Source organism: Eretmochelys imbricata, chromosome 3, assembly GCF_965152235.1.
Source record: "Eretmochelys imbricata isolate rEreImb1 chromosome 3, rEreImb1.hap1, whole genome shotgun sequence".
NCBI lineage: Eukaryota > Metazoa > Chordata > Testudines > Cheloniidae > Eretmochelys > Eretmochelys imbricata.
In genome coordinates this window covers 139,389,527-139,402,500 of record NC_135574.1, presented here as the reverse complement: position 1 = coordinate 139,402,500, position 12,974 = coordinate 139,389,527, and positions in this window count along the sequence as shown.

Below are 12,974 nucleotides of genomic sequence, written 5' to 3'. Positions count from 1 at the left end.
ACCACGTTGAAGTCAATGGCATTATAACAGAGATAAAAATAGGTGTATTGTCTTTTAGCCTTTATCACAGAGAGCAGTATTTAAGTGTTCATATTAAATGGTGGCATTCTGTAGAAATGCACATTACTGAACTGATTCAAGCTATTTCTCTGACTCTAACAATATTGATCAATGACAATATTCAATGACAATAAATGACAACATGCTTGTTTAAAATGCTTTAGGCTTCCTGTAAAGTTCACTGGGAGCGTTTTAAAAGATATCACCGCTTTCATGCTTATTTTACTGTTTATAATGGTATTCCCACTGTTTGTATAGGGCCAGGTTGTGAGAAGAACTTTCTTGGCTGAACAAGGGCAGAAAGCCATGCAGGAAACTTCTCCACTCTTGCAAATGCTCAAGGGTCTCCCTACTGCTTGCTCCTGCTCCTTCTTAGTGGAATAGGGGACAGAAAAGGGGTGGGGGAGAAGACAGGCTTTGGCTCCATCTGCATCTGCACCAGTCTGCAGAGTGTGACTGGAGTCCCAGGGGAGCAATCATTAGGATGGAGCAGATAGCTCATCCTTCATGTGCAGAAAGGAACCTTAGAAAGAATGTGCTGCTCTGCTCCCTAGCATAAATGCCAAAATCTAACCCACAGAGAATCTCTCAAACTAGTAGCATCTTTAAAAATGGTAATAATCACTTCCCACTGTATCTCCAAAATGAGTAGATTACATATCCTTTGACTGGTATGACAGTACTAGATGGATGGGGCTGTGGGCGATAATACAAGGGCACCATGGCTTTTATACTGTATTTAATATTACTTAAACCTGACAAAGAATTCCTATCCTCTCTGCTGTGAAGGTAGGAAAGAATACTGGGTAACCAAACAGAAGACACATTAGTCAAATCCATGTCAAAAAAGCAATGCTTCTCTGTTAACGTATCTATTAAGCTGTTCTTAGGCTCTTTGAGTGTCTATCACTCCTCTTAAATGGCATGACACTAAAAATGTCATTTCTAAATTTTGCCCAAGATGTCACCTGCAGATTTTTTCCTATGTGGAAATGTACACACACAAAGCTTTTTGGTGTGGTGTAATGACTGTATTGTCTGACTTTTAAACAATGAATTACATTGACACCTTAATTATGTATTCTCAATATTCTACAGTAACCTAGTCCAAGAACCAAATCATTACTGTTCAATGTACTTCTAATAGTCTAATACAAAATCACTCTTCAGTGGTGGATGGAACCCCCGCAAGTTAAATTCTGGATTTTTGACATGAAGAAGGCTGCCAGAGTGTGTCATGTTCCTGTAGATTCCTTCTTAGCGAGGTACACACCAGATGTGTTCATCGTGAGATCATTTAATGCTCTGCCAGGTATGGTTGAGGTTAGTTTAAATTAGGTATTTTACATGTATTGCCACTTAGTGGCTGAATGGTAAAATACAGTTTAGTTTTCCATTACATCTCCCATTTTAAGTTCTACATTCCTACTGGTAACAAAATATACAGTATCACTCTAACTTTGAAGTTTAGCATGGATCAGTCTGTTAAATGTCTTTGAATCATACTGGCTTTCTAAGTACGTGACTCAAATGCATAACAACTTGGTCAGCTCAACTTAGTTTGTAACCTGTCCTTTAAATCAGCTACTGTACCCAGTGACTGGAAGATAGCTAATGTAACGCCAATATTTAAGAAGGACTCTACAGGTGATCCTGGCAATTACAGACTGGTAAGTCGAACGTCAGTACTGGGCAAATTAGTTGAAACAATAGTAAAGAATAAAATTGTCAGGCACATAGAAGAACATAAATTGTTGCGCAAAAGTCAACATGGTTTCTGTAAACGGAGATCATGTCTTACTAATCTATTAGAGTTCTTTGAGGGGGTCAACAAACATGTGGACAAGGAGGATCCAGTGGACATCGTGTACTTAGATTCCCAGAAAGCCTTTAACAAGGTCCTTCACCAAAGGCTCTTACGTAAATTAAGTTGTCATGGAATAAGAGGGAAGATCCTTTCATGGATTGAGAACTGGTTAAAAGACAGGGAACAAAGGGTAGGAATAAATGGTAAATTTTCAGAATGGAGAGGGGTAACTAGTGGTGTTCCCCAAGGGTCAGTCCTAGGACCAATCCTATTCAACCTATTCATAAATGATCTGGAGAAAGGGGTGAACAGCGAGGTGGCAAAGTTTGCAGACGATACTAAACTGCTCAAGATAGTTAAGACCAAAGCAGACTGTGAAGAAGTTCAAAAAGATCTCACAAAACTAAATGATTGGGCAACAAAATGGCAAATGAAATTTAATGTGGATAAATGTAAAGTAATGCACATAGGAAAAAATAACCCCAACTATACATACAATATAATGGGCGCTAATTTAGCTACAGCTAATCAGGAGAAAGATCTTGGAGTCATCGTGGATAGTACTCTGAAGACATCCATACAGTGTGCAGTGGCAGTCAAAAAAGCAAACGGGATGTTAGGAATCATTAACAAAAGGATAGAGAATAAGATGGAGAATATCTTATTGCCCTTATATAAATCCTTGGTATGCCCACATCTTGAATACTCCGTACAGATGTAGTCCCCTCATCTCAAAAAAAGATATACTGGCATTAGAAAAGGTTCAGAAAAGGGCAACTAAAATGATTAGGGGTTTGGAACGGGTCCCATATGAGGAGAGATTAAAGAGGCTAGGACTTTTCAGCTTGGAAAAGAGGAGACTAAGGGGGGAGTTGATAGAGGTAAGTAAAGTCATGAGTGGTGTGGAGAAAGTGAATAAGGAAAAGTTATTTACTTGTTCCCATAATATAAGAACTAGGGCCTCCAAATGAAATGAATGGGCAGCAGGTTTAAAACAAATAAAAGGAAGTAGTTCTTCACTCAGTGCACAGTCAACCTGTGGAACTCCTTGCCTGAGGAGGTTGTGAAGGCTAGGACTATAACAGGGTTTAAAAGAGAACTGGATAAATTCATGGAGGTTAAGTCCATTAATGGCTATTAGCCAGGATGGGTAAGGAATGGTGTCCCTAGCCTCTGCTTGTGAGAGGGTGGAGATGGATAGCAGGAGAGAGATCACTAGATCATTACCTGTTAGGTTCACTCCCTCTGGGGCACCTGGCATTGGCCACTGTTGGTAGACAGGATACTGGGCTGGATGGACCTTTGGTCTGACCCAGTATGGCCATTCTTATGTTCTTATCTCGATATCCATTAGTTGCAACAACTGGCTGTGGTCAGTTTGGAATCCTTCGTCGTTTTGATCTATATTTGCCCATCTGTAGGCTTTACTCTATAGACTGTTCTTTCTGAGGAACAGACTTTGCTTTGTTGATTGTTCTTTCTGAGGAACAAACTGTAGATGATATTGGTTTCTGTTGAACTCTCCACTGTTGGTCTCAGTCACATATGAACTGGATGCTGAATTCTTTTTCTTTACGACAGCTGGAGTTCTCCATCCAGTTTGACATAAACATGGTCACAGGTTCTAGCTCAAGCTGCTCCCTGACTGAGTGACATCGGTTGTAAAGTATTCGTAGGCTCTCTTAGCCTTTTTATCCACTTTGGCTATTCTCTTCAAGCTTGGCCACTATGGAGAATAGGTTATTTTCCAATGTTGGAGCAGTGGTTCTGAGTTGTCTTCCCATCAGGAGCTGTGCTGGACTATATCCAGAAGCTGCTGCTGCTGTTGATCTGTAGCCCCGAAAAGCAAGGAATGGATCTTCCTGCTGTAGGATTTTCTTGGCTGGCTTTACAGCTCTTTCAGCCTCTCCATTTTCTTGTGAGTAATGTGGGTTGCTAGTAATATGATCAAAATCATTTAGTTTGGAATGACTTAAATTCTGCTGCAGTGAATTGTGGTCTGTTGTCTCTCACTAGTTGTTCTGGAATACCAAGTACATTATTTCTATATACCTGTAAAAATAATCCACAATGACCCGGTAATGATGTCCTCTGAATTCACATAAATCTGCAGCTAGTCTCTTCCCAGGTCTGTCTGGTAGAGGTGTTGTTGTTAAAGGTTCTTTGTTGTGTTGGTTTGTTAGTTCTACAATGTTCACATGCAGATACTTTTATTCTTTGTCCTTGCTGATGCTCAGCCACCATGCTAACTGGTCAGCCTCTTCACAGCATTTAATGAATTTTTGATGTCCCTTCATGGTTGAGGTTTAGGATTTCTCCTCTGATTTCATTTTGAATTCTGATGCAATTGCCTTTAACTAGGAGTCCATTTGACTCACTCAATTGTCCATACATCACAAAGTAGTATCATCACTTCCTTAACGTCTTTTAGATACTTGGGCCAGTTTCCCCTAATGTAACTTTGAACTTCCTGAAGCTGTGTGTCTGTCGTGGTTGCTTTTTGTAGCTGGAGTAGTCTCTTTTCTGACACTGGTCTGTATGTGTCCACAGCATTCATATATGCCTTTATGTCGTTGTCAAGCTCCAGAATATCATCAAGCAATGTTGGGCTCCATGACAGAGTGTCTGTGTCACGGAGTCCCTGGGCGATGCTCTGGAACTGCTCCTCATGAAGCCACTCAGGACTCTAGGGCAGTCGCCTTTCTGTGAGCAGCTTGTCTTCAGGACACACAGCTCACACAGCTTCCACCTTCCTGGGTCTGACCTCGGAGCATTCAGCATCCTCTGCCCCTCCGTGCACTTCCCCCAGCGAGTCTGCTCAGGCAGGGCTCCTGGGGAAGCCAGAGGGTCCTGCCCCCCAACTTCGCAGTCAGACGTGACTCTCAGCCAGCCAGTAAAACAGAGGTTTATTAGATGACAGGAACATGGTCTAAAACAGAGCTTGCAGGTGCAGAGAACAGGACCCCTCAGCTGGGTCCATTTTGGGGGGCAGTGATCCAGACAACCACGTCTGCCCTTCACTCCATGTCCCAGCCAGCCCCAAACTGAAACTCCCTCCAGCCCCTCCTCCTCTGGGCTTTGTTCCTTTCCCGGGCCAGGAGGTCACCTGATTCCTTTGTTCTCCAACCCTTTAGCTCTCACCTTGCAGGGGGGAAGGGCCCAGGCCGTCAGTTGCCAGGAAACAGGGTGTCGGCCATTCTCTGTGTCCAGACTCCTGCACACACATGCCCTCTAGGGCTCTGCAATGATCATACACCCTTATCGCACCACCTAGATACTTAAGAACTTCATAGGGGAAACTGAGGCACCCCCACACTATTCAAAGGAAAGATTAAGAACAGTCCCACTTCGTCACAGTCTGCTACTATCAGATTTCCCCAGAAATATATTTAGCAATCAGGTTAAATCACATTAACCTTATCAATAGATGTGGGCATCTCAGTGGTGCTTGATCCAGGTCTTTTCCACTAATGAGGGTTACAAGTGGTGTAAGGTCTGTTATGAGTGTAAATTAATCCAATCAATAAAAATATCTGTAAAAGTTTTCATGGGCCCATATGCTTGCCAGGTACTCCTTTTCAATCAATGCACATTGTTTTTCTGTTTCTGTGAGAGCAAAATGCAACTGGCTTCCTCTCAAAGCTATGTGTTGCAACAATACACCACTCAGGCCATAGCTGCTTGCATCCACACTGACCATTATGGGTTTGTTCAGATCATAGTACTTGAGAACTGGAGTGGTGGGATCATTTATTTTGCCATTTTGAAGGCAATTGCTTGATTTGGCCCCCATAGCCAAGATGTGTTGAACTTTAACATTTCTTCATTCAGCGGTTTTGTCACTGTGGAAAAGTCTTGTAGGTATCAACCTGGGTACTTTGCCATCCTCAGAACATGTCTCATTTCTGATACGTTAGTTGATGCATTCAATTCTCTAATTGCTTTTGTTGTCTCGGAGCTAGGACTGATTCCATCTTTGTTTATCATCTGTTCAAAAACTCAGTTTGTGGTAGGTGGAAAACACATCCTTGTTTAGCTTCAGTCCAGACTTGTGCATGTAGGCTGGAATTTGTCCCTGTTAGCTTGGGAGTTCTTTCCTTGTCTCAGGGGTTTTATGATAATGACTTTAAACATTCAAGTGTGTCCTAAGCTAATTTCAAGGTTTTTCAGGTTGCTTCTGCCTTTTGTTCTGTTTGAGTAGTTCAGACCGCTTTGCTTTCTGTATAACTGTGGCTTCAGTTAAGTTTGCCTTTGGTTGTAGTTGCTGTGAAAGACTTGTATCTGTTAACCCAATAAACAGCCTGTCTCTGATATTTGTATGTTTTGTATTCCCAAAATCACAGCTTTCCACCAGTGTATGCAGAGCTCTTATAAAACATTCCAACACTTAGCCTGGCTCTTGAATTCTCTGGTGAAAACAATACTCTTTCATAAACCACATTTCTCTGAGGTATAAAGTGTGCATTAGACTGCCAGAAACACTTAACAGTCATATTTGTGACTGTCTTCAGTAAAGTCCAAGGATTTAAAAATATGCTCTTCCTTCTTCCCCATAGCACAAATTAAAGAAGATACCTGTATATCTCCAGTTTCCCTGTGGAGCTGTCTGCAATGTGAAATCTTGCAAAGTAGTGCTTCCAGTCTGTCCACTGTGAAGGTTTGTCAAAGCTGAAGTTCTCTGAAGCATGTGGCATGTTGATGGGATACTGCAACCTTTGTTGCTGTTGTCCTTCTGTTTCTGTTCTCCTCTGGCACTAGTTTTCTTTTGACATCATGTCATGTTCCTGTACCAAATATGGACTGACTGCAGAGCTTCCTTTTTAGTGAGGTACACATGAGATCATTTCTTTTCAGCTCCTACCTACTTTATCAACTTCTCTCCTTTATTCTTTACTAGGATATAGAAAATCCCCATTAATAGATCCTCCACAAAGGGATGTCTCTGTCTGAACCATGTGCTCCTCCATATATGTGGGCTTTCCCCCAGCCCTTAGTTTAAGAATTCCCCTACAACCTTTTTAATTTTACATGCCAGCAGTCTGGTTTCATTTTGGTTTAAGTGGAGCCGATCCTTCCTGTATAGTCTTCTCCTTTCCCAGAAGGTTCCCCAGTTCCAAATAAATCTAAATCCCTCATCCAAACGGAGTCAGCACCTATGCTATTGTCTCATCCATGTGTATAGACCTGGAGTTCTGTCTGTCTTGGCCTTGTGTGTGGAATCAGGAACATTTCAGAGAATGCTTTAAGGGAGGTCTTGGACTTTAACCTTTCATCAAGCAATCTAAATTTCCCCTTCAGGAACTCTCTCCTCCCTTTCCCTATGTCACCGGTACCTACGTGTACCATGACTACCAGCTCCTCCCCAGCACTGCACATAAATCTGTCAAGATGGCCACAATCTTTGCATCTGGCAAGCAATTTACCATACGGTTATGCCAGTCATCACAAACCCAGATGTCTATATTTCTAATAATTGGATTCCCCTTTACTACTATCTGGCTCTTCCTAATAACTTGGGTCCTCTTCCCTGGAGTGGTATCCTCAGTGCAAGAGGATACCAGGACATCATCTGGAAGAAGGGTACCAACTAGGGGATCATTTCCCTTCACTCCAGTAGATGATCTTCTTCCCCGAGACTTTCATCCTCCTCAACACCACAGAGGCTGTCAAACTGGGGGTTGGGATCACTCTACTATGTCCCAGAAAGTTTCATCTAGGTGCCTCTCTGACTCCCTTAGCTCCTCCTGTTCAGCCACTCTGGCCTCAAGAGACCATGCTCTGTCTCTGAGGGCCGTGAGCTGCTTGCACCAAATACACATATTAAAGCAAAAACTCAGAATAAATTGTCAGAATTAAAAAAAGTAATTTTGGCTTTCTTTAATAAAATGTTCACATAACAAACAGCACTTAAAGGACAACACAAAGTAAGTCATTCATTTATAACATTTGCTGATATCTTCCATACAACAAAAATAATTTACACACACTGAAAATGTTTGCCCACCATTTGAACTGCCTAATAATAAGAGATTAATTTTACTATTGAGGTGCTAGTCCAGGGGGAGTTTTGGCCTGGGAGAGTGTGCAAGTTGTACAATTACTTGCGATACCAAGTAAAAGACCTAAGGCATCATGAAGGCCCAGAATTATCATCACTTCCATATATGAATTGTTCCATGGAGACTTATGTTTAATATCTGTCTGAGAGAGGTTTTGTGCTTTGGATATATATACTCCCTCTCTGTGACCCCCATAAAGATATAATTGCTATTGAACACCCCTCTCTCCCCCAGGTAATGGAACACACACCGTCTAATATTGGAAGCACTACAAGCCTTTGAGCTGCTAGTATGGCTGCCATACTACAAGGTATTTAAATGTGTCGGGTGTACCATGACACCCAGCGCAACTCACAAAAAGGGAAGGGCCCTTTGCAGAAGCAGTAAAAAAAAAAAAAAAAAAAAAAAAAAAGAATAAATTAACTTTGAATTTAGATGTTACATTCATGCTTTGTGTGAGTTGCATTTTTTCAGAGAACCCGAGCATAAAAGAGCCTGAGTATGAGTTTTATTTTGTGTGCAAATTATTTATTTTAAAAACCAGATATAACACAGAATCCTAAATATTGTTTTATAAAAGTGACATCTCGAGGAAAAGGTATTAATAACTTATAGGAAAAGAGAAATCCCTTTAACATCTAGCTGTCGAGGTGCAGAGAAAATACTGTGTAATTGCATCTAGTTCCTTGTCAGCAAGAATTTGTATGGTCAGGACCGGCTCTAGGCACAAGCGAAGCAAGCACGTGCTTGGAGCAGCACAATTCTAGGGGTGGCAAATTTTTTTTTTTTGCTTAGGCAGTTGCGCTCTCGGAGCTTGGGGTGGCAAATGTTTTGCTTGGGGCAGCAAAAAACCTAGAGCCGGCCCTGTGTATGGTGATAGTTTGGTAAGTTGGACCTAGTTCTAATTTAAAGTAGGAACATTTGTGTGTCCCCATAAAATAGGTTTTCCAGCCATTTTATTCTTTTCTATTGCTGAATCCTACTAATTCAGTCTTGTTGGTCAGGGATAGAATCAAGTTTATTCCAAGTCAGAGTTAATACACAAGTACCATGCTGACAATAGATAATAGTGCCATCATCTAAAATAACTACTATTCCACTTAACTGAATTTCTCCTTGCCCTTTATTTTTACTTGGTAATAAAGGTACATGAAGGCCTATTCAGAGATCTGGCACTGGATATGAAAATTGAGTTCAGACTCCTTCAAACAAGTACATTTATTCATTCAAACAAGTTTTGATATGCAGTAATTCAGTGATTAACTTGAACGTATTTTAGCAATATTGCTTTGTTGGAGGAGCGAATGTGTATTCGATTACAACAAACCAAAGACATGCAGGAGATTTTTCCATCTGCAAATAACTACCAAAAATAACTACCCTAACCCCCATCAATTGATCTTGTTGGCTTAAGGCCATTAACTCCTACCCTGCAACAGTTATTGTAGGTCTGACAAACACTCATCTAATTTCTATTGTCGTGGGTCAGATTTACAATATACTCAGTGTAAGGGGATGATGTATAGTTGTACCAACCCAGGGAGCAGAGCAGGGAAGAAGTCTTACTTCACAGAGGCACAATACCTTCCCTTCTTCCCCCTGGCTCCAGGGGTAAACATCTGCTACTGGCCCTTTGCAGAAGCTAACTTCTCTTCCCTCATGCCAATTCAGCTATGTTTGTCAGTAAAGTAGGGGCAGAGACAAGTCTTTGCACATTCCCAATCTACTTACATGTAGGGAAGCAGTGGGTGTGCAGACCCTGCTTACCTCTTCCCAGACCCAACTTCTGGGGTGTCTGCATGGGAACATGTGTATGTGGGGCTTCTACTATTCAGTTATGCCCCTGCATAGTTCATAGAATCATAGAATATCAGGGTTGGAAGGGACCTCAGGAGGTCATCTAGTCCAACCCCCTGCTCAAAGCAGGACTAATCCCCAATTAAATCATCCCAGCCAGGGCTTTGTCAAGCCTGACCTTAAAAACTTCTAAGGAAGGAGATTCCACCACCTCCCTAGGTAATGCATTCCAGTGTTTCACCACCCTCCTAGTGAAAAAGTTTTTCCTAATATCCAACTTAAACCTCCCCCACTGCAACTTGAGACCATTACTCCTCGTTCTGTCATCTGCTACCACTGAGAACAGTCTAGATCCATCCTCTTTGGAACCCCCTTTCAGGTAGTTGAAAGCGGCTATCAAATCCCCCCCTCATTCTTCTCTTCCGCAGACTGAACAATCCCAGTTCCCTCAGCCTCTCTTCATAAGTTGTGTGTTCCAGTCCCCTAATCATTTTTGTTGCCCTCCGCTGGACTCTTTCCAATTTTTCCACATCCTTCTTGTAGTGTGGGGCCCAAAAGTGGACACAGTACTCCAGATGAGGCCTCACCAATGTCGAATAGAGGGGAACGATCACCTCCCTCGATCTGCTGGCTATGCCCCTACTTATACATCCCAAAATGCCATTGGCCTTCTTGGCAACAAGGGCACACTGTTGACTCATATCCAGCTTCTCGTCCACTGTAACCCCTAGGTCCTTTTCCGCAGAACTGCTGCCTCGCCATTCGGTCCCTAGTCTGTAGCGGTGCATTGGGTTCTTCCGTCCTAAGTGCAGGACCCTGCACTTATCCTTATTGAACCTCATCAGATTTCTTTTGGCCCAGTCCTCCAATTTGTCTAGGTCCCTCTGTATCCTATCCCTACCTGCCACCATATCTACCACTCCTCCTAGTTTAGTATCATCCGCAAATTTGCTGAGAGTGCAATCCACACCATCCTCCAGATCATTTATGAAGATATTGAACAAAACCAGCCCCAGGACCGACCCTTGGGGCACTCCACTTGATACCGGCTGCCAACTAGACATGGAGCCATTGATCGCTACCCGTTGAGCCCGACAATCTAGCCAACTTTCTACCCACCTTATAGTGCATTCATCCAGCCCATACTTCTTTAACTTTGCTGACAAGAATACTGTGGGAGACTGTGTCAAAAGCTTTGCTAAAGTCAAGAAACAATACATCCACTGCTTTCCCTTCATCCACAGAACCAGTAATCTCATCATAGAAGGCAATTAGATTAGTCAGGCATGACTAATAGTTTCACAGCTTGGCCCATGATCTGGCACTGTATTTTAGTTACCTAAAAAGGAAATACACAATATGAAAGATAGACCCTAAGAACACACACACAAGATAATATAATTAGCCATATAGAAGAAAAAACTATGCAGTAGGTTAGTGGCTTATTCAGATGAATATCCTATGAAGTTTACTTCAAACAAGGTTATATATATTTTTTCCAGTTGGTATGATTAATTTGCAAGCCATCAGATCAAAGAGTCAAAATAGTTCCAAGGTTGTTCAAAGAAATGGACCAGTGGGTTCCAAGAGTAGGAAAGTTAAATAGATAATCCTTTTTAGAGCACATCTTCTGAAATGTATGTTACTTAGTGATGAAATCCAGAAGTTAATTGAAAATTTAGACCCATCCGTCCAGTAGTGCATAACTAATTTAAGAGATGTTATTACCAGAATGTCAATTATCCTTTAGATATAGAAGGCAGTATGTTCATTTAAAACATTTAAAGTTGAGTGAAAAGACTAATTTTAACAATATTCCTATCACTTTCTTTTTTTTATTATAGAAATTACTTTCTGCTAATATGGAAAGCAACTGACATTCATCAATCATGTCTTTGAACATTCTGAGAGATATATTAAAAAAAAGTATTATTGATTTCAATGGGAGCATGATTGTGCCCCAATTCTACAGAAGGGATATCTGCTTTTTGGAAATTGTAAAGAGTGCAACTTACCTAAATATGACGTTAAAAGGGGGAAGTTTGGATATTTGACCCAGAATGAGATTTTCATATTTTCTTCCAATTGGTGTTATTTATATTACTCTGTAAACCATGTACATTACTCTGTAGACTACTATAGTGCAAACTAGGGATCTTTATATTTGTGCCTACAGCATCTACATGGGGGAGTTACAGCGCAGCATTTCAATGCGCACTTTGATGTGCACAGAAATGTGTGTGCAAGCAGAAGACTACTGAGAAACATCTGTAATCTTTCTTTGTATTTAGTTATAACCCTGAATTTTGTGGGGTTTTTTATTGTTTTAACAAAAGTTTCATTTATTTTAATCTAGAAGTGATTGGTTAGAATATTCCCAACCCTTATTTGACTCAGGCAGCGGACATAACCTTCAATCAATTATCATATGTCCTTCAGAAAAAAGAAACTACTATCAGAAAAAAAACTTTCCTGGCCTCTGACTGGATAGGGAGTGAAGACTGACACAGAGAGGAAGGGAACAGAATTGCCTTGCACTGCAAGAGTCTCAGTGTTCTATCATTGAGACTGGCTGGCCCCGGAGGCTTTACCTCACCCTTGCCCCAGAAAAGAGCAGAGGAGAAGTCCTCCAGGTAGCCTAGAGTGGCTGCAGGGGCTCCAATCAGAGGGCCCTATAAAAAGGAAGCATCAGTGGCAGAACAGTCAGTTGTTGCCTGGAGCTTGAAGAGGAAGCACCGGGTGCCTGGCTGGTTGGAAGAGCAGCAGGACCATGGAAAGGTCAGTGAGGGCAGGCTGAGCCCAGAACCTAGCCGGACCAGTGATGGGCCCTGCTGGTCTGGTTGAAAATTGAGACCCCAGAAGTGCTGCTGAAAGGACACCAACTGAGAGTACTGAGATGGGCCCCTGCTGGGCTCTTAAAGAAGGCAGTGTCTCCAGGAAGGAAGCTTTGGTGATCTGGCCCCAGACCAGGACCATGAGAAAGAATTAGAGACTGTATACCCTGGAAGAATGCAGAACTGCAGAAAGCTCCATCAAGTGATTTTTACTGCTGTGGAGAATTCTGGTCCATTCAACTCTCCTGTACCAAGCCTGTGTACTTGGGTGCGCTGCAGGGACTAGCATTTGGCCCATAACATGTTGCCACAGAATGTAGTATATCATGTGCTTCATAAGAAAATTGTGTTTTGCTAAAGCATATCAAGTGGAGCTACAGAAACCCGTTGTGCAGAGCCAAAACCTGGAGAAACAGG